The following is a 23,391-nucleotide window of genomic DNA, read 5'->3' as shown; positions in this document are numbered from 1 at the left end:
CTCCTTCATCATTTCTCTTGCTTTCCATATTTTGTGTAGTGTCTCCTTTTTCACATCTATTTTTGTTTTCCCGTATAAGAATTTTCCTGCTGTCAATTCACCATCTACTTATGTTTCACTCCATTATTCTTCAAGTCCCTGGCATTGTCTATTTACATGTGATGTCATAGACAGCGAAGCCTTGAGTTGCACCCTTATTTCATCTATGTGAAGAGCTTGTTTTCGTGGCTGTGTTTTGTACAGGCTAAACAAGTGTGTCTTTGTTGAATTCGTAAGTGAAACCATATACATATAGTGATAAAGTAGCTTAATGCATGCGTTGTGTGTTTACTTTTGGCATTTGCTACACTGCAACTCCAGTTGGGTAGTGACTAGTGTAATTGACATTCTGAACAAGGGTAAATCATAAATGTAATGTAGGTACGGGCACAAAACTTTCAAATTGTTTTTAACCCTTGAATTATTATTGCATATAAAAGACAATTTTATTACAAACAAATTGTTTTTCAAATTTTTGAGATAGCTTGAAAAATAAGGGAGATACGATTTTATTAGACTATTATTTTAGCCCGCATTTTTTGCTAGACTTACCATAACAAAATGTTAGAATTAAGGGTGGTAATTTGTAAAGATTTCGGTATAGAAATACACATTAACTTTAAACCACTGGCCCAATTTTATTTAAATTCGGAATACGTTTTTTTTTTTATCAACAAATCACATGAGCATGTCAAAAACAATGTGAGACATCTCATCATACCATATTTGCCTTTTCATGGCAACCATGAAGGTGACAATTTTTAAATTATCATCATTAAAATCCAAACCACTGGCCCAATTGACATGCAACTTTGCATGTGAAGGTTTTATGGGCCAATAAATCACCTGAGCATGTCAACAACATTGCATGACCTTCTTCTTATACCATTCTTACTCACACCTATCATGTTGCCATGGCAACTGTTGTCAATTTAGAAATAATTATATAATCTAAACTGCTGGCCCAATTGACATGCAACTTGGCATGTGAAGGTTTTATGGGTTAACAAATCAACTAAGCATGTCATTAACATTGCAGGACCTTCTTATACCATTCTTACTAACACCTAGCATGTTGCCATGGCAACTGTTGTCAGTTTAAAGATAATAAAATCGAAGCCGCTGGCCCAATTGACATGCATCTTGGCATGTGAAGGTTTTATAGGTCAACAAATCACCTGAGCATGTCATTTTACTAACACCTATCATGTTGCCATGGCAACTGTTGTCAATCTAGAAATAATAAATAAAATCCAAACCGCTGGCCCAGTTGACATACAACTTGGCATGTGAAGGTTTTATGGGTCAATAAATCACCTGCTCATGTCAATAACATTGCAGGACCTTCTTCTTATACCATTCCTACTGACACCTATCATGGCAACTGCTGTCAATTTAGAAATAATCAATAAAATCGAAACCACTGGCCCAATTGACATGCAACTTGGCATGTGAAGGTTTAACATAAAGCCCGATTCTTCAAAAGCAAACAAATATTTACAGATTCAAACGCAAATTTGGTTATCAACCTTGGCAAATTAGTTTTCCGAGTAAAAATATTAAGGTAAGGCACTAAGAAACCAATATTTTATTGTAAGAAAACTGTTTTTTAACCTATTTTCTCCCGGATATGAGCAACTGAAGATCATTGGGTATTGCACATTTGGTGATTTGTTGACCCAAAAACCTTTACATGCCAAGTTGCATGTCAATTGGGCCAGTGGTTTGGATTTTATTGATTACTTCTGAATTGACAACAGTTACCATGGCAACATAATAGGTGTTAGTAAGAATGGTACAAGAAGAAGTCCCTGCAATGTTAATGACATGCTCAGGTGATTTATTGATCCATAAAATTTAGGGATTTATTGACCCATAATGTTTATGGGTGAGTCAATAAATCACCTGAGCATGTCATTAACATTGCAGGACCTTCTTCTTATACCATTCCTACTAACACCTATCATGTTGTCAAGAAGAAACTAAAGGCATATTTGTTCACTGAGTGCTATGACATGGACAGCATGTCAATGAGGGCGGACTTTGGTTACTAGTATAATCGTCTGCAGCTGGGCAGAGTGTCATGCAAGACAGAGCTCAGCACCAAAACATCACATCAAGTATCAAGTATCAATTAAGAAATAATCAATAAAATCCAAACCACTGGCCCAATTGACATGCAACTTGGTTGATTGATTGATTTTGGAATTTTTGGCTTGAAGGCCAAGCGCCAGATCTGGTAGGCCATTCAACGCACATGCAACTTGGCATGTGAAGATTTTTGGGTCAACAAATCAAGTGTATAATACCCAACGATCTTGAGCTGCTCATATCCAGGAGAGAATAGGTTAAAATATAGTTTTCTTATATTAAAATATTGTTTTGTTGATGTCTTACCTTAATTTTTTACTCGAAAAACTGATTTGCCAAGGTTGATAACCAAATTTGCGTTTGAATCGGTGAATATTTATTTGGTTTTGAAGAATCGGGCATACACTTGCACAACAACAAGATAATTTGAATATCCTGTGCATATGCTGAACACTCAAAGCATTCAAACTAAGCCAAACAAAAATCCAAAGGGTCGCAAAATATGGAGTTGCAAACAGTACCAGTGCAATGGTGGCGCTGCGCTTGTTTTCGCGCATGTCTAGTAAATGTGTGGGTATTTATCAAGATGTTTGCCAGCTTGGCAACTGCAATTACCTATATAGTCGGTTAGCTCATATCATTCTGTGTATTTCTAACCCCAGATATAAGTACTGCAAACTAAAAGTAGTGTCAATAGCTATTTAAGAAAATCAAGATGAGTGGGCATCTCTATATCTAGTTAATTTACCAAGCCCATGGGGATAGGTCAGGTCAAGTCAGGTCTCATTGCTGCAATTCTTACCACTATCATCATTAAGTATTTTAAACCCCATATATAAATATAAAAGAATAATAATAATACTGGTAGTAATTTTGGTAAAATTTTAGTTGTGCACATCTACATGATATAGCGATAGAAAATTAAGTGTTGATTTTGTAAATTATAATACATCAATATAATATGTGATTTTCTTGGTGGAAATCAATAACAAAAAAAAAATGCTGAAATCTATTTACTATTGAATGAAGTCGAGGTGGTTGAATGATATGCCATGTTTGTTTTAATAGATGCCAAGGTCGAAGAAATGAAAGAATGCTAATAAAATCTATTCCAACCTAACCTAACCTATATTTAGTAATTTGGTACCTCAAATTCTAAAGATCATCCAGGTCGTTGTCGTCGTCATGGATACTGGTGTCCTGATTATATTATTGTACCTCAGGCAATTAACAGATAATGGCAGAACCCTGTGTTCTCTCATAAAGTCCAAGGAAGCCCTATTATCATTGTAAATGCACTTATTAACATAGCCTTGAGTTGGAGAACACCCAGTCCACAATATGAAAGCCATTGTCTAATTGACAGTGACTGGACTGGACAGAAAATGGCAAGGCATCTGGACCATATCCTAGTAGCTTCATTTGTTGTTGTTGTTGTTGTTGTTGTCGTTCCCTAGACTGTCTGTCCGAGCAGTCCGGTCTCCCTAAGGAATGCCACAGCCGAAACTAGGTTTTCCCACAAATCCTTAATAGAGTGTATGTTGTGTTGTTTGCATGCAAGATTGTGTATGATGCAGTCTTCCATTATGTGTTGTATGGTATGGGGTGAAGTGTTATCCTGGGCAGCTGTTCACAATGCGGTCATCCAGCCTCTTCTGGTAGCTTAGAAGTGCTGGGTGGTGGCCGCACCACAGTCTGGCCAGGTGGACTCTGTCCTTTCGTGGGAGAGAGGATTCAGAAGGGTGGATATCAGGGGGTCTGGCATGCAGCAGTGTGTTAATGGAGCGGTGAGTGATATGATTATGAATATGTTTCCAGAGGCTGGTATTTGGTGGTTGTGGAGGAAGAGAAGCGAGTATCTGTGTGTGATACAGGTCTTTGGGTGTTGTTTTAATGTTTCTTGGTGTGTGTGGGTGTTCTGCTATGTAGTGTGTTGTGATGTGTTTGTGGTGACTGCAGCAAGTGTTTGTGTGCCTCTCATGTCGAGGTGGTCCTTGACTTTGAGGACTTTTGTTTCATGGTGTAAATGGTCTGTAGGTATTGTATTTGTGCAGCCTGTAATTGTTTTTAGGGCTTTGTTTTGTATGATTTAAAGGGTGTTGTGGTGTGTCTCTGAGATTAGCAGCCCATGCAGGACTCTCATAATTCATCACTGAGCATACGCATTGTTTGTATATTGTTGTATTAGTTTCTTTGTTTTGACCAAATGTTGTTCCAGCGATTGATTTAAGTGCATTAAGTCTAGGTGTGCATTTGTTTTTTATGTTTGTGATGTGTTGTTTGAAAGACATGGATGTATCGTATGTTACACCAAGAATTTTCAGTGTGTTTGTGTGTGGTATTAGAGTGTTGTTGATGTAGAGATGAGGTATGTATTTGTGTTCTTTTGGTCCAGTTGGTGAGAAGTGTTGCTGTAGATTTGGTTGGAGCTATTTTAAGTCTGTTTGTGATGAACCATGTGTTGAGTGTATCAAGGTATGGCTGGATTATTTCTGCAGCTTTGTGTTACAATGTGTGCATGTGATTGTTATGTCGTCTGTGTAGGAAGAGATTTGTATTTCTGAGTTGTCTGGTGTGGATAAGTCATGCTTGTATAGATTAAAGAGCGTGGGGGATAGAACAGAGCCCTGTGGTACTCCATTCTTAATGTTTCTGATGTGCGATGATTGGCCATTATATGACACGTAAGCATTCCTACCTGCCAGATAATTGGCCAGCATCTTTTGGTGTTATTGTGCATGTCTGTGTTATATATTTTATTTGCTAGGTTGTGGTGGAGGATAGCATCAAAAGCTTTAGTAATGTCTAATGTCATAAGAAGGGTTCTGTGGTGGGGCCTATCTGAATTGATGCCATCTAAAATTCTTTGTGTGAGGTTTATCAGAAGAGTGTTTGTGGAGTGTAGTGGCCTAAAACTGTGTTGTGAGTCAGCAAGGGGAGTATGTGGTGTGACAAGTTTAAGTATTAGGCGTTCAATGACTAGAGGGGGTGCAGAGAAGTGTGATTGGGTGGTGTGATGTTGGGATTGTTGGGTCTTTGTTCGGTTTTGGAATGGTGATTATTTTACCATGCTTCCAGATAGTGTTGTGTGAATAGCTGTAGTTTGCAATGTTTGTGAGTGCGTGTATACCTTGTGGTCCAATGTGTTTTAGGTGGATGTTACTTATGTTATCAGGGCCACAGGCAGATGAGTGCTTGAGATTATGTATTATGTGTTTTGTCTGACTGTCTATGAAGGGTATATAGTCTGAGTCTGTGGGAAAGTCTTTCTTATGTCGAATAGTGCGTCGGTCGTCAGGGTGAGAATTGAGATGGCTTGTCTGTGCAAAATAATTTATGAGTGTGTTTGCTTGTTGTCTGTTTGAGGGTAGATTGTCTGTTGTTGTGATTATTGCTGCGTTAGAGTGTGTTGTGTTACTGTTGGATAGTGTAATGCTGTTGAGTGTTTTGTACAATTTGCTGGTGTTTGTTTTGTGATCAAGTGTATTGATAAAGTTTTGCCAATTTTGTGTTTTTTGTTTGTGTATTTTATTGGCAATCACAGTGTTTAGTGTTTGTATTTGGTCTTCTATGTTTTGAGGGATAGGTGTGGGGGTATTGTGTTTAAGTGTGTCTCGTTGTCTGATGAGGCCTTGGATTTCTGGTGTGAAGTTGGGGTTGTGTGATTTTCTGTTGCCTCTAGGGATGTATCTCTTGTCTCCATTTTGTATGATTGAAAAGTGTGCACAGCATTGTTTATGTTTGTGATTGGTGTAGTGTTAAGTGTTTCAAAATGTTGTTCTGTCTCTTCAGTAAAAGCTTCCCAGTTAGCTCTCTTGTAATTGGTGTATGTGTATCTGTGGCCAACTGGGGTGCATCTTGTTTTGGTGGTGATGATGATTGGAAGGTGTTGTTGGGGTGCAGAAGGTGATATCAGGAGAGGAGGGAGTGTAGAGGGCTTGGTGTGGGATATGTGTATGATTATGTGTGTTGTTCATGATAGTCAATGAGTCAAACTGAGTCTGTATATCAAGCCCTCTGTCTGTGTCAGGGTTGTCGACATACCAGGCAGACGACTTGGCGTTGAAGTCACCACCCATGATCAGGTTGGGGATTGAGGCTAGTTGGCTAAATTGAGGCCTGAAGGTGTTTGGAACTGTGGTGGATAATTGGGGGGGAATGTACATGTTAACTATTGTCAGTGTTGATTTGTTGCCTGTGCGGATACGAATGGATTGGATTTTTGTAGTGTTATCTGTGGTAGGGAGGAGAATTTTGGTTGTGGCACTTGTGTCCACAAAACATATGGAGTGGTGGATCAGGGTGATGAGTCCACCGCCATTGCCGTCGGTCCGGTCTTGTCTGATGGTGGTGTAATTATGAAATGATGGTGTTTTGTGTGAGTGTCTTAGTTTTGTTTCTTGTATAATTGCAATGTGTATGTTGTGTTGTTTAACCCCTTCCATACAGTGCCACACACGTAGGCGTCATGGACTTAGATCTCGGTGGCAGCAGCCAATGCCAGCCGTACGACGTGTCGTAATAATACTCGCATCATAAAATATAGTCACCGCTTATATCGATCGTTCTCTCTTCACCCGTGAATTTTGATAACCATAGAAAATGCGATTACAAAAGAATTAGAAAGAATGTCATTATGGAGGGGCGACTACAATAAATATAATCAAGACTCCGATATGGCAGCCTCGCGAATACACTCGCTCCCCATGACGCGTACGTGTGCGGCACCGTATGGAAGGGGTTAAGAAAGTGTTCGAGTTCATGTTTTTTCATGTTAATACCATCAGTGTTGTGTTGTAATATGTTGATTTTGTATGTGTTGTACGTTGCCGTTTGGGGTTGAGGTTGGGACGTTAATGGGAAAGGTATAGGATCTGGGTTAGAGGGGGGGAAAGGAGAGATTGGGGACAAAGGAAGGGGAGTACTTATTGGGGATAAGGGCAAAGGGAAATTGGGAGTGGGTAAGGGTGCTGGCTGTGGTTGGGAAGGTGAGAGTGGGGTTACTGGAGGGCAGGTAGAATGTGTCCAAGTGTTTGTGTATTGGTTTGTGTCAGCAAGTGTTGTACAAGTGAGGTGGGCCCAGTTTTTGCACATATTGCATTGAACTTAGCCCTTTGTCTGTCTGCTCGAGGTAATGGGTTTAGAGCATGTTGGGCATGTGTATTTTGTGGTGGGCCCAGGATTGCTCTCTACATCTCCGGCTAAAAGTAGAAGAGGGGTGATCGCCGGAAAATCACCCCTCAGTGCAGAAAAAACGTAACATTGCATGTTGAGAAAAAGGATAGTGGTACTCCCCAAGGCAGTCGTAGCTCCTCTTGGGGATCGGTGCCACCTGCGTAGAGCCGGTGGCCAGGGCTGGTTGCCGCCGTTTGGCCCCCAACTCTTGGGGTTGGGGGGGTGGTCCCACGACGTAGACGCTGCGGCTCCAGGACCAGCTTCATTTGTTAGTAGATTTGCTTGTAGCAAGGTTTTTTGTTATTTATTTCTGCCAAGAAAATCGCATACTACATTTATGTATTATAATTTACAAAATTGATATTTAATTTTTTAATGCTATATCATGTAGGTGTAAACAACTAAAATAATAATGCAATTTTTAGAAAATTGAGACTGGCAAATTTTATGGTATATAAATATAGTCACCAGTCTCACAGCTGCAAACTTTAACTCTGTCATTGGCTAGCTCTTCTCATTGTGAATATTTTGAGCTTCATATATAATTACTGCAAAATAATATTAACATTGTTAGCAATGAAAAAAAATTTAAGACTGGCTTACATTGTTCTTACGTTCTTATTAGGGAATGGGCCCCCATTCAGTCTTCCTTGGTAGGAAAATAGAAAATTCATTAAGTTCACTCAGAATTCAGTGTTAACTGATTATGATATTCTTGTGAGTAAAATCTTTCACATCCACGTCATATCAATTAGAAGTCATTGCATTATAGTATGAGAAGTTATACCTTCCCTTATGTAGTTCTTTCAAGTTTTGTTATACATTTTTTTGTACTTGATAACCATGTCGTCGCTGCATTCTCCAATTTTGGTCTTATCAAAGTGACTAGTATTTTCCTTACCATTTCTTCATCCAGGTATGGAAATGTCACTTCAATTGATCTTATTGAATTATTAGTTTCTCCAAAAATTCTGTTTTATATGTATCTCCGGGGACATATTATTTATAATAATGACTCCTAGGTCCTTCTCTTTTTCCACTTTTTCAATTTCTTCCTCTCCCAGTGTATATGATCCCACTATTCTTTTTTTGCTTCTTCCATATTCCATTATACTACACTTCTCAATGTTAAATTCCATCTCCCACTTCCTACTCCATTCCCATATTTTATTGAGATCACTTTTGAGTGATTCACATTCTTCTTCGGTATTCACTTTTTTCAACATTTTTGCATCGTCTGCGAAGAGGCTCGTATAACTTTCAATTCCTTCATCCATATCATCAATATATATAGCAAACATTATTGGGGCCAGTACTATTCCTTGTGGAATTCCACTAATCACCTTCTCTCAATTGGCAGGTTTGTCTCTTATTACCATTTTTATTTTTCTTTCATGCAAGAAGTCTTTCATCCACTTAAGTAGTTTGCCTTGTATTCCTCCTACAGTTTCTAATTTCTTTAGCAATTTCTTATGTGGCACCTTATTAAAAGCTTTTTTCAGATCTAGAAAGGCATAATCAACACATCCATCACTTTCCTGTATTATATCTATTAGTCTTGAATAGAAACACATCAGGTTTGTGACACATGATCTTCCTTGTCTAAATCCAAATTGCCTTGGATTTAGTACTTTTTTTTTTCCAAATGCTTTACCCATCTAATTTTTAAAACTCTCACAAATTTTTGCTACTATACTTGTAAGAGAGACCGGTCTATAGTTTGTAGGGTCTTCTTTGTTTCCCTCCTTATATATTGGTACTATATTTGTTCTTTTCCAATCTCCTGGAACTTTTCCTTCCTTCAATGAACTGCTTATTAGACTATTTTGTCTGTTAGTTCATCCTTGCATTCTCTCAAAATCCAGTTTGCCATTTCATCTGGACCATGTAATTATCTGACATCGAGATTACTCAAGTGATTCATTATTTCATTCTTTGTTACTTCTATTTCTTTCATAGGGGGGACTTTCCTCTCCCAGTCATCATCTCTCAGTTGTATGTTTTCCCTCGTAAACACTGATTTAAAATGCTTGTTCATAATTTCTGCCATTTCTATAACCTCTGTGTATTCTATTCCTCCTATTTTCACTAATTCTTGTTTGCTTTTCAGTTTGTTGTTTACAAATCTATAGAATAGTTTTGGTTGATCTCTACATTTTTCTATGGCATGTTTTTTTTCTCTGTGCACTTGTACGTATTCATTTCTATAGTCAGTGTGTATTTTATCCAAGCTTTATCCCTTTTATCTTTTAAGTCTCTACATCTTTTGTTATACCAACATTTTACATATCCTTTCTATTGTTTTTGTATTGGGACATACTTTTCCACACCTTCCTTATAAACTTTTGTTTTTTAAGTAAGAACTGTTTTGAAATTCTGCCATTGTGGCTCTGCAGTTGGTACTTGGAGCATGCGTGTTGTGTACAGCTGTCTCTTGGCTAGCCACAGCCGCCACTACAGAATCATCTGACCATCTTTAAGTTTGTTTGTGAGAATTTGAAATGACTTCGATTGAGAATCCTGTCAACTGTGAAATACACACTGATTCATTTTCTTACTGCTAAAGGCGTGAAAGTTGCTGAAATTCATCGTTAGACCAGTGAAGTGTATGGAGAAAACATTGTGAGTGATGGGATGGTGTGGAAATGGGTGAGAGCTTTTTTAAAGATGGCCGCACAAATGTGCATGATGAGGAATGAAGTGGACAACCTTCAATCATTACTGATGGTTTGGTGCAGAAAGTTAATGAAAAAAGTGAAAGAAAACAGATGCTTTACAATTTCGTCATTATCTGATCAGTTTCCTAAAGTGTCAAGAAGTGTGGTTTATGAAATTGTGACAGAACACTTAAACTATCGAGAGTTATGCTCACGCTGGGTACCAAAATGCTGATGGGGTTCACAAAAGTAAACATTGAGTGGGTTCTTTGACTTTCCTAGAGCGGTATAGTCAGGAAGGTGACCAGTTTTAAAGCCAAATTGTCACAGGCGATGAAACATGGGTGACTTACTTTACACCAGAATCAAAGCAACAATCCATGGAATGGCAGCATTCATCATCACCCAGGAAAGTCAAGTTCAAGCAAACAATTTCAGCCCAGAAAAGCATGTGTACCGGTGGCAGATTTCTACGAGGACAATATTCAAAAGCTGGTTGTACAATATGATAAATGCCTTAATATTGGTGGAAATTATGTTGAAAAGTAGATTACAGTACAGGCTTTCATGTAGAAATAAAATTGTTACGAAAAGTCTACTCATTTCATTTTTATTTCAAAATGGTACTTAAAAAACATGCCTCGTACATTCTGTCCATTAGTTCTTCTTTGCATTCTTTTAGTATCCAGTTTGCAGTTCCATCTGGGCTGTGCAATTTCCTAACATCAAGGTTCATCAATTGCTCTCTATTATTTCTTTTTGTGTTATTATTATTTCTCTCATGGAGGGAGATTGCACTTTGCTTCCTTCGTCCCAATGCTGTACTTTTTCTCTAGTGAAAACCAACTTGAAGTGATTGTTCATGACTTTGACCATTTCTAGATCTTCTGTGTATTCAGTTTTCCTTGGCGTAGTTTCACCATTTCCTGTTTATTCTAAAGTTTACCATTCACATATCTATAGACTTGTTTGAGTTGATCCTTGCATTTTTCTATGATGTCTTTTTCATAGTTTCTTTTTTCCTCTCTGCACACTTGTATATCCATTTCTGTAGTTTATATATATTTGCCATTTTACAGGTTATCTTTTCCAAGCTTTGTCTATTCTGTCCTTAGCCTCACTGCATCTTCTGTTGAACCAGCATTTATTGTACACCCTCTCTTGTTTCTGTCTTGCTATGTACCTATTCACTCCTTCATTATAGATTTCCACCTAGATTGCCCATTTCTCTTCCACTTTTGTCTCTTCAATGTAAAAATTTTCCCAATTTGCATTTTGAAAGAATTTCCTTAGTTTTCCAAAGTCTGTTTTGTTGTACATCAGTCTTTTTCTGTACTTCTTATTTCTCTCCATATATATTTCTTCCTTTTGTTCAGCCTCTATTATTATATGGTTACTCTTTTCAAATGATGTCTTATATTCAATTTTATTGACAATTTCAGGTTCTGTTGTAAATATTAAATCCAGTCTTGACGGTTCTTCATTACTTCTGTATCTGGTATTTTCATTGACCCATTGTGTCATTGTATGTTCCATGGTCATATCCAGTAATACATTTCCCCATAGGTCCTCTCCGCCCTTCACTGTCATCTCCCAACAGATTTCTTTGCATTTAAAATTCCCCATAAGTACTAGGTTACCTCTGTCCTTTAGTATCTCATTTAATAAATGCCTTGTATATTCTAACATTTTTTAATGCTTGTTCACTTTCCAAGAGCCCATTTTTGGGGGCACATAAGTCACCACCATCTTTCTACTTTTCATGTCTCTGTCTTCGACTTTTATTGTGATTATTTCTACATTGTTTTTATCCACAATAACTTTTGTCACATTCAAGTTTTTCTTGGCCAAGAATATGATTCCTCCTCCCTGTTTCTTGTTTCTGTTTTTAATTCAATAATTGTATAACCCATGTCCAACACTATTAGGTGATATTGGACCTCTTAATTTTGCCTCCACAATTCCCATTATGTCTGGTTTTTCATCTCGCAGGTAATCATTTAGTTCATTCAATCCTGAGATTAATCCATCAAAATTAGTATAGGCCACTTTTTCTTTTTCTATCTTGTTTTCTGGTTTTGTTTCACCCACTTTGATGTACTATTTTCTCAGCCTCATCTCTATGACCTTCCAGTAGTCCTTGCTTTCGGTCTCCATTATCTTCGCATTTTTTCCCTTAGCTTCACCCTTTAGTATTTTCTCTTTTTCTATTTCCCTATATCTTGTTGTAGTGTTCACTCCTTGCTAGCTTACTTGCTTATTCTACTATGTCTTCTATTACCATTTGCGATCTTAGTTTCATTTCTAGTGGTTCATTTCTTTCCTTAGAATATTGTACTTCCAGGTCACAATCTCGTATTTCTTTTAGAATTTATATTGCTGTTTCTTTTTCTGCTTTTTCTCTCATGTACCTCACCAGACCATGTTTTTCCCCAAGTCCATACACCACTATACATTTTTTCTATCCACTGTATCTCTAACCCAATTTGCATTTTCTTTAATTACTTGAATGATTGTATCTTTTGCATTGTCCTGCATCTGTTGTTGTACTATTTTCTAAAGGCAATTTCTCCATTTTCTCTGTTTTCTTTCCATTTAATATTTTGCTTACTTTCCTCACCTAAGTTTTCTTCAATTCTTTCAGTCATTTCTTGTGTTTTGTTGCTTACCTCTTTTTTTAAGTTCTCACTATTGGTAGTATCATTAATCTTTATTTTTTTCATTTTCACATTTAACTTCTATTATATAATTTTTCATTATCTTGAGTTTATTCCTAAGTTCAAAGTTTGATTTCTTCATATTGGATATTTCATTGTTAACTTGGGCTAAACATTCCATTAATTCTACAATCTCCTTCCTTAATCCAGTGAATTCGTTCTCCCACCATTTTCTATTATTATTCATTTCCCTTTCCATGTCTATGATTTGACTCAAATTTCTTTTTTCGTACTTACCAAAACCAGAAAAGGAGTTCATTGTACATTTAAAAATTTTCAGGGATTTCCATCAGTCTGTATATAATATACTTTGGTGTGGCACCCCTAGATGGCTCTGCTTTTGAGTCAACATTCATCTTGAAATCATCCTTTTTTTTCGTGCATTTTCTCTTCTTAAATCACTGCAGAGAAAAAATTTTGGGTAACCACAATTGACCCCCACCTCCCATTAAATACAAACCAGGCCTTCTCCTTCTGTTTTCCTTGCACTATCAAGAATTTTCGTGTATTTACCTAGCTGTATTTTATAGGGTGAGAGGTATGCTCATAGTGACCCAATTTCGTATCTCTCCACATCCAGTTTATTCTTAAAATCGTGTATAGTTCTGGCATTCACTGTTTCTCTGTTCAGTTTGTTCCAGACATCGATCACTCTATGTGGGAAGCTTTTTTTTCAGGTCTCTTCTGTAACTGTCTTTCTTTAGTTCCTTTTCATGTCCTCTTGTTTATCTTCTGTCACACTTTAATAAGTCGTCTCTATTGAAAACTTCCATCCCTTTCATAATTCTGAAAATGATCAACAAATCACCTCTTTTCCTTCTATATTCTAGTGTAAACAACTGTAATTTCTCCAATCTTTGTTCATATGTCAGATTTGACAGTGTAGGTGCCATTTTTGTTGCTGCTCTATGGATTCTTTCCAATTTTCTTATGTTCTTTGTGCTAGGTGCCCACATTGATGCAGCATATTCTTATTTCAGTCTTATCAGTGCAACAACTATTTTTTAACAATCTCCTCATCTCTGTAGTCAAAGGCCACTTTCATTGATCTTGATAAATTGTAAGTATCTCCAAATAATTTATCTACATGTTTGTCGCGTGTCAAATCACTTGAGATGATTACTCGTAGGTCATTCACTGAGTTGATTTTTTTTACTTTTGTTTCCTATTTTATATTTTCCCAAAACTCTATTTTTACTTTTTCCAATTTCCATTATGCTACATTTTTTAATGTTGAAGTTCATCTCATATCTCCGACTCCATTCACATATTTTATCCAGGTATTCTTGCAGCGATCTGCAATCTTCTTCTTTGTGTGTGTGTATGCAAATGAATTACAAAACTGGCATGTGAGCCAATAGTATGCTGGTTACCAGTAAGGAAAAGTAAACAAAATACCCAAATGCATTTGTGTAATTCATATCTTCAGGGGAGATACAGAAGTAGCACAAAGTCATTTGTACCACTCCTGTATCTCTCCTGAAGCTGTGAATTACACAAAAACACTTGGGACTTTTGTATTTCTTTATCCTCAGTGGTAACTAGCATATACATGTATATTTATAGATACATACATATACCAAAGGCTTTTTCCCTCTTACATGGGGGGTAACCAAAAAGAAAAAGGTATAGAAACCACTCCCACCCATTTCATTTCCCATATGCCACTCCCCTCCACCCTCCTCCCTCCCTCCTATCTTAGCACCTCCTGGATGACGGGTCATCCCTGCATCCTGTCCACTGCCCTGGGTCAGAAGCAACGTTGCAAGACACAGCACATCCACAGCAAGGTTGCTTCATAAATTCGGTGACCCCCCCTCTCCGTCCCCTCATGCAGAAAAGGAGAAGACGGGGAGAAATCCCTTTGGGCTGCGTCAATTTTTTTTCTCATACAGTACATACTTCCTCACACCCACTCCTCCTCATGTATCACAGCTTCATCTATACACAACCGTTCTCCATTCACCCCTATCTTCTGTCCTCTCCTGTCCGTCCTTCCTCTGCAGACATTCCTGTCTTTTGTAAAGCCCCTTTCACCCCATCCATCCATCTCATCCTAGGATACCCCCTCATATTCACTCCTTCCACCTCCGCCTTCCACTCTTCTTTTACTAATCTTTCTTCACTCATTCTTTTCATGTGTCCAAACCATCCCAATACTCTTTCATCAACTCTATCTCCCAGCTCCCTTTCCACCCCTGTTCTCCTCCTCGCCTCCTCATTTCTCCATCTATCTAGCCTAGTAACCCCTATCATACTTCTCAGGTATTTCATTTCAAACACATTCAAACTCCCTCTCTCTTCCTCACTCACGTTCCATGTTTCTGCCCCGTACATTGCTGTTGGCACAATCACTCCTTCATATAACTTCCTCTTAGCATCCATTCCCAGATGTCTATTTCTCATTACACTTTTTAATCCACCAAGGCATTTACTCGCTTCTCTCAATCTACATTCTACCTCCACCCCGACTCCTCCCTTTCCTGTCACATTCACACCCAAGTATCTAAAACTATCCACTTCCTCCAGTTTCTCACCCTTAATGCTCAATTCCAGCCTACTGTCACTCTCTCCCCTTGTGCATCTCATCACCTTACTTTTGCCCACATTTATCTTTAGCTTCCTTCTTTCACATACCTTCTCAAACTTTGTCACTAACTTTCTCAATCCCTCCTTTGATCCTGCTACAAGTGCAGTGTCATCAGCAAACAACAGCTGGCTCACCTCCCACTTTTCTCCATTTTCTTTAATCATCTCCAACACCTGACCCACTCCCCTTGCATTCACCTCTCGCACCACCCCATCCATGTAAAAATTGAACAGCCAGGGCGACATAACACACCCCCTGACAAAGTCCTACCTTTACCTCAAACCATTCACTCTCTCCATTTCTAATCCTTACACAAGCTCTACTATCATAAAAAATCTTGACTGCTATTAACAGCTTTCCTCCTATCCCATATATCTGCAGTACCTCCCACAGTGCCTTTCTGTCTACCCTGTCTGCCTTTTCCAGATCCATAAAAGCCCAAAAAACATCCTTACCTTTTCCTATAGCTTTCTCACATATCTGTCTTACCACAAAAATCTGATCTACACATCCCCTATTTGTCCTAAAACCACACTGTTCCTCACCAATTACACTTTAGTATTTATAGATAAAGGTATATAATTCCAACAGTTTCCCCAGGAATTTAACCAAGCCCTAGCTGTTACTTGTGATTCACTGCAGATATATATATATATATACATATATATATATATATATATGATATATATATATATATATATAAATATATATTATATATATATAATATGTATAATATATATATATATATATATATATATATATATATATATATATATGTATGTATATATATATTTACTGTATACAGATAATAGAATGAAGGTATAGTGTAAAAAGTCTACTTACATAACATGTAATGGAATCAGAAAAGATATGTAACATGATTAATGCTGATGAAGATTAATCATCTGAGCAGTACAATGAATCAGGTGATGATGATGTAATGTACTGCACAGAAAAGCAGAGCATTTACAGCTCTTTGGAAGGCACCTATTCAGCAGGTGCTTCTTCAGGAGACCTATCTTTGCCAAGTACAGCTTATTTACATTATGATAGGCAGTAGTTATTCCCTAGACTGTCAAGCCAAGCAGTCCCATCTCCCTGAGGAACACTACAACTGGAACAGGGTTTTCCCACAAATCCTTTATAGAGCATAGTTTGTGTTGTTGGTGTTCATGATTGTGTATAGTGTAGTCTTCCATAATGTGTTGTCAAGTATGAGGTGAAGTGTTGCACCCTGGACAATTATTTGCAATGCTGTCATCCAACATCTTGTATTTACCTAGTTGTACCTAGTTGTAATATACAGGAAGGGAGCTATGCTCGTGGTGACCCGTCTTTGTATCTCTCCGCATCAAGTTTTATCTTAAAATCTTGTATAGTTTTTGCACATACTGTTTAATTGTCTAATTTGTTCCATGTATTTATCACTCTGTGTGGGAAGCTGTTCCTTTTCAAGTTCCTTCTATAACTGTCTTTTCAGTTTTTTTCCTATGTCCTCTTGTTTTACCGTTGTCCCACACTAACAAGTCGTTCCTGTCTAAAACTTCCATTCCTTTCATTATTCTGTAGATAGTCAGCAAATCTCCTCTTTCTCTTCTCTGTTCCAAAGTTGGTAGATTCAATTTGGACAGTCTTTGCTCATGTGTTAGTTCAGCGAGAGTTGGTGCTAGTTTGGTTGTCGCTCTTTGTATTCTTTCTAGCTTCTTGATATTCTTTTTGGTACTGGGTGTCCAAAGTGATACTATGTACTCAAGTTTTGGTCTTATTAGTGTAGTTAGTATTTTCTTTATCATTTCTTCATCCAAATAAGCAAATGCCACTTTGATTGACCTCAATAAATTGTAGGTTTCTTTGTATATTTTATTTATATGCTTATCTGGTTTTATGTCCTTTCCAATCATCACTCCAAGATCTTTTTCCGAGTTTGCTTTTTTTTTACTTTTTCTTCCCCAATTCTGTAATCTTTTGATATTCTGTTTTTACTCTTTCCAAAGTCCATTGTACTGCATTTCTTTATACTAAATTTTACTTCCCACTTTTGAGTCCAATTCCATATCGTGTCTAGATCTTGTTGCAACAAGTTGCAGTCCTCTTCTGTTTTTACATTCTTTAGTAATTTTGCATCATCTGCAAAGAAATTCATATAGCACTCCACACCTTCATTCATGTCATTAATGTATACGGCGAACATGATCGGGGCCAACACTGATCCTTGCGGGACACCGCTTTTTACTTCTTCCCAGTTGGAGAATTTTTCTCTAATTACAACTCTGGCTTTCCTCCCAATCAGGAAGTCTTTCATCCATTACAATAATTTTCCTCTGATGCCATCCTTTGACTCTATCTTTTTTATACTTTTTTTATGTGGTACCTTATCAAATGCCTTTTGCAGGTCCAGAGAAGCACAGTCTGCCCACCCATCTCTTTCTTGTATTATGTCTATTAATCTTGAGTGTTAGATTAGAAGCACTGGATGGTGTCAGCACTGCAGTCTGGCCTGGTGGACTCTGTCCTCTTGTGGGGAGAGAGGATTTGGAGGGATGGATATCAGAGGGCCCAGCAAAAATTCTGGTAATGCATTCCTGCATACTAGATTTTGTTGTTGAAAATGTGTCTGTATTGATTTACTATCCTTAGTATGGGTTCTTGATTGGGAATCTGTGTGAGCATGGACTTTTGCAAAGTGGGCTTCTGTTTTGGGAGTCTGTGATGTTGCTGAGGGTTTTGCTGATGATATAGAAGAAGGTTTTGTTGAAGATGCAATAGAAAGCAGTGCTAAAGATGAGGTGGAGGGATTTGTTGATGATACAGTATAATATTACAAAATAGAGAACTTGTTCTGGACTGTAACAGCAGAAGGAGGATTCTCACAGAAGTGAGGGATGGGGGGGGGGGCAATTGATGGTTAAGAAAGGTGGGAAGGTGCCCTAAATGTATTTGATGGAGTGGAAGGAAAAGGAACATGCCTTTGCTCCACCATCCATCTGTCTAAGATGAGGTACTTGCTTGGCACTACCAAGACTAGCCAGTTGAAGAATGTCTTGTTGAAGACAGTACTCTTTGCATTGTTGAGAATGTATTGAGCCTCTCTGCTGTGGAAACAATGAAATTCTGATTCACAATTAAGAGTAGGGTGTGAATCAAGGACAGAGCAGTGACCACATCAGGGACCATTTGTACAGTTCTTCCATGGTGAAACTCATAACACTGGTAACACTGTAAAAGACAGTTGATGAAAGCCTCTATTGGGAGAAAAAGAGGACCAATATTAACTAATTCAGGGAGATATAAACCATAAAATATGAGCATGCTACTATTTTCTCTTGTTTCTGTCACTTCGTAAACATTGTCAGGGCATAATTGATATTTCTGAGAATTTGTGTAGGTCTTGGTTGTAGATATGTGCTTTGCAGTAATTGAATGTTCAATGTAGTTTGATGGATTCGAAAATTCCATTGGAAGGGCAAGGTAGATGGAGGAGTATGATGGCTGGTATTGAGTCCTTACCTCAGATCATCTTTACCATATTTTTTAGGTTATTTGTACAGAACACTCCAGTCTCCAGATAATTAGCAGCATGGATAAAGTTACCACTGTTTTCCTTATAGTATGTCTCAAACCAGTAAGATGTAGGGGTGTGGTCTTTGGTAGCATGTTCTTCAACATCATGGAAAAGGATGGGACAGTAATCATTCTTGCTTTCAACTACATCGCTTGATCAAATGATCTCAGCAATTAGGCTGTCATATTCAAGGTGGGAAATGCTCCAATGGGAAACTTATATAATATCCAACTTTACATTGATTAATGTTAATAGGCTGGAACACCTAAACTGAGATATACCAACATCAAATTAAGGTTCCACAAAGGGTACATTCCTAAAAAAGAGTAAAGGCATAAGAGGGTCTGGGAGTTTTCCATCCAGTACCCAAAGATTTGGGTCTTTTAATGTGCATGGTTGTGGTACAAATGAAAGTAAAAGGGAAGAGATAGGTAGCATGTTTGTGAGAAGAAAGATTAATGTTTTGGTATTGAGTGAAACTAAGTTAAGTGTGTGGAATGAAAGTTTTTTTGTTTTTGTTTTTTTTCCCCCAAGGGTAATGTGGATGAAGGTAAAACTGGGAAGGGAGATGTGGGTTTTTGTAAGTACATATGGGTCTGGTTGTGAGAAGAGTGTAGAGGAAAGGGAGGCTTTTTGGATAAATTTAAATGAATGCATAGAGGGTTTAGGGAGAAATGGCAATGTAGTGGTATTGGCAGACCTTGATACTAGGGTAGGAAATGAACCAATAGACAGAGTGATTGGAAAGTGTGGAGTTCCAGAAAAAAATTGTAGTGGAGAGTTGATGGTGGAGATGTGTCTAGAGAGTTGATGATAGCAAATACAGTTTTTAGGAAGAAAGTCAAGCATAAGTACATATGGAAGAGGGGTGGATGGAAGGGTGGTAGATAGAGCATTAATAGACTATACAGTTTAGTAGTAACCAGGAAAATAGTAGGAAAAGTGAAGGATGTACATGTTCTAAGGGGAGAGAGTGTGGGAATATCAGATAATTTTTTGGTTGAAGGTAAGTTGAAAGTAGAGGATAGATGGAGAAGGAGGACAAGGACAGAAAGTAGGGAGGTGTTTAAAGTGAAATGCTTAAATGAGAAAGAAAAGGAGAAGGAGTACAAGAAGCTGGGAGAGGAGTGGGAGTGAAGGATAGAGTAGAACTAGGAGTGGAGGAGGAATGAGAATGGCTCAAGGAGGGAGTCACAAAATGTGCAAAGATGGTGTGTGGAACAAAGAAGATGGGAGGAAATAGAAGGAAAGGTAGTGAGTGGTGGGATGAGAAACCATAGAAGGTGTAGAAGAGAAGTGAGCATTCACAGATTGGTTACAAAATAGTATGAGAGAATCATATGAAAGGTACAAAGAAAAGGAAAATAAAGCATAAAGGATGGAAGAGGAGAGCAGATGTGAAATGGGGTAAGAGTATGAAAGTTTTGAAAGTAATAAAAAGATGTTTTAGAAAAGAGAGATAGAGAGAAGGCAAATCAAGTAGAGAAGAAAAGTTGAAAGATGCAGATGGAGAGATGATAATGGAAGAGAAGGCAGTAGGGGAAGATGGGCAGAATATTTTAGGGAGTTGCTAAATGTGAAGGAGGATAGGGAGGGAAAGGTAGTTGCAGTGGGAAGCATTAAGAAAATGACAGTGATGAGTGAGGAAAATAGAGGAGAAATAAGGAAAGATGAAGTGAAGGCAGTTGTTAAGATAAAGAGAGCAAGTAAGGTATCAGGGTTGGATGGGTGTCATGAAGAATGTCTAAAAAAAGAGGTACACTGATTGTGAGTTAGTTGGTGAGGTTATTTACTGTTTGTTTAAGAGAGGGTAGAGTGCCGGAGGACTGGAGGAGTACCTGTATAGTTCCACTTTACAAAGGAAAAGGGGATAAGTGTGAGTGTAGTATTTTAGAGGGATCAGTTAAATGTAGTTGAGAAGGCTAATGGGAGGATGTAAGAGGCTGGTAGATTGAGGTAGATAGACAGTAAGGTAGATAGAGGGGTAGGCGGCGAGAATTTCGTTTTTATGAACTTGTTTTCAAAACATCAAGCTGCGAAGGAGTTGCATAATCTTTCTCCTCATTTTAAGTTTATAAGCAACCACTAGGGACCACATTTTAATACTGATGTGACAGTATGTAAACTAAGCCATTCCAGCATTGATATCAAGATTGATTGTGTAAGCAGTATTGCTTAAGACATTGTAACAGTCTGATTGGAGAAGGGTGGAGGAGAAAAAATTATTGGTACATGGGTGTAAAGTCACGCCCTTGGGGGAGGCACTTATTTGTAACAGTAAAGATCATTGGATGAATAAACTCATGACGTTGGTTCAGAGATGGCTTAGTGAGTGGATTGAGGATCCCAGTAGGGAGTCCCTTGCTGTAAATTAACAAGCCAAGTGTAACATTATTTGGGAAAAAAGAAGAAAATTTATCTCAGTTTCATTCACCCCATTGAGAAACATTATACAAAAAGATATTGTGAAAGATATTCTTAAGAAAAGTGATAGAAAGAAATTTAAAAGTAATGAATGCAAAACCATAGGAGGGAACAGTAGTCAGAGTAGTAAATAGTAACAACAACAGAGGTAACAGGGAAAGCAGGGGTGAAAGAGGGTCTTGATTGGGAGGATTAGGAGAGGAACAGAGGGAGAAATTGGTGTTGAACAGTGTAGGTCTAGGACAGGTAGGAGTTGTGTGGATCAGATTTTTGTGGTAAGACAGATATGTGAAAAGTTTTAAGACAAGGTAAGGATGGTTTTTCGGGCTTTATGGATTTGGAAAAGGTTTATTACAGTATTACAGAGCAGACAGGAAAGCACTGCGGAAGGTGTTGCAGATATATGGGATAGGAGGAAAGCTTTTAAGAGCAGTCAAGAGTTTTTACAAGAGTAATTGAACTTGTGTTAAAATCAGAAATGGAGAGAGTGAGTAGTTTGAGGTAAAGGTGGGACTTAACAGGGATGTGTTATGCTGCCTTGGCTGTTCAATTTAAACATGAATTGGCTGGTGTAAGAGGTAAATGCAAGGGTATTGGTTTGGGGATTGGAGATGGTTAGAGAAAATGGAGAAAAGTTGGGGATAAGCCAGTTGTTATTTGCTGACACCGCTGCACTTGTAGCAGAATCAGAGGATGGATTGAGGAAGTTAGTGACCGAGTTTGGGAAGAATTGCAAAAGAAGTAAGTTGAAGATAAATGTGGGTAAAAGTAAGGTGATGAGATGTATAAGGGGAGAAAGTGGCAGCAGACTGGAAGTGAGTACTAAGGGAGAGAGACTGGAGGAAGTGGATAGTTTTAGATACTTGGGTGCGAATGTGGCAGGAAAGGGAGGAGTGGAGGTGGAGAGAAGCAATTAAATGCCTTGGAGGATTAAAAAGTGTAATGAGAGATAGACATTTGGGGATGCATGCTATGAGGAGATTGTATAGAGGAGTGGTTGTGCTGACAGCACTGTACGGGGCAGAAACATGGAACATAAGAGAGTAGTTTGAATGTGAGATGAGGTGCCTGAGAAGTATGATAGGGTAACAAGGCTAGATAGAGTGAGAAACGAGGAGGTGAGGAGGAGAATGGGTGTTGAAAGGGAGTTGGGAGATAGGATTGATGAAAAAGTATTGGGATGGATTGGATACATGGAAAGAATGAGTGAAGAAAGATTAGTAAAAGAGGTGTGGAAGGCAGAGGTAGAAGGAGTGAACATGAAGGGGTGACCAAGTATGAGATGGATGGATGGGGTAAAAGGGGCATTGGGTTTCACCTGCATCCGTCACCTCCATAACTACAGGTTTACTTCTGTTTACTGTTCCCTTCTATGTTTTTGTATTTCTTCTTTCATCTTCAACTTTCTTTTCATCATTGTCTTAAGTATGTCTTTCACCATATTTTTCTGTAGGAAGTAAGTAATGTTTCTTTATGGGGTGAATTAAGCCGAGGTAAAAATTTTCTTTTCTTCCCAAATAATATTACACTTGACTTGTCAATTTGCACCAAGGGACTCCCTACTGGGATCCTCAATATATTTCCTACACCATCTCTGCACCGACGTCACGGCTTTCTTAATCCAATGATCTTTACTGCTGCAACTAAGTGCCTCCCCCTAAGGGTGTGACTTTACTCCCATGAACCAATAAATTTTTCTCCTCCATCCTTTCTCCAATCAGAAAGACTGTTACAAATGTCTTAACCAATACTGCTTACTCAATCACAATATCGATGCATGAAAGGCTTAATTTACATATTGTTACATCAGCATTTAATAAAGCAGCCTTGCTGTGGATGTGCTGTGTTTTGCAACACTGCTTCTGACTTTGTGCAGTGGGCAAGATGCAGAGATGATCTGTCATCCAGGAGGAGCCAAGATAAGAGGGAAGGAGGGTTGTGGATGGGAGTTACGTATGTGGGGATGGAATGGCTGGGAGTGGAATTTATGCCTTTGCTTTTTTGGGCTATCTTCCTTGCAAAGGGGAAAAAACCTTTGGTATATGTATATATGTATTGTCACACAAGTGTCACAACTGTTAGGGAGTCACAGGCTTCTTGGAAGATGACCGGATTTATGTATATAATGCCACTGTG

General features: G+C 38.2%; 1 protein-coding gene across 2 annotated transcripts in view; it reads left to right on the top strand.

Moving 5' to 3' along the window:
• Positions 1-82: 82 nt before the first annotated feature.
• The window catches only part of LOC143030981 (uncharacterized), a 31,740-nt gene continuing 8,431 nt past the window's right edge, over positions 83-23,391 (top strand). The window contains exon 1 of one of the 2 annotated variants that reach the window (XM_076194291.1): positions 83-271. The gene's annotated coding sequence lies outside the window, so the exon portion shown is untranslated. The remainder of the gene's footprint in view (positions 272-23,391) is intronic. The other variant, XR_012966961.1, reaches the window with a different exon arrangement.

The sequence above is a fragment of the Oratosquilla oratoria genome, chromosome 12, assembly GCF_046742065.1.
Source record: "Oratosquilla oratoria isolate Oo_2021 chromosome 12, ASM4674206v1, whole genome shotgun sequence".
In the NCBI taxonomy this organism is placed as follows: Eukaryota; Metazoa; Arthropoda; class Malacostraca; order Stomatopoda; family Squillidae; genus Oratosquilla; species Oratosquilla oratoria.
This window is presented reverse-complemented; position numbering and strand designations above follow the sequence as displayed.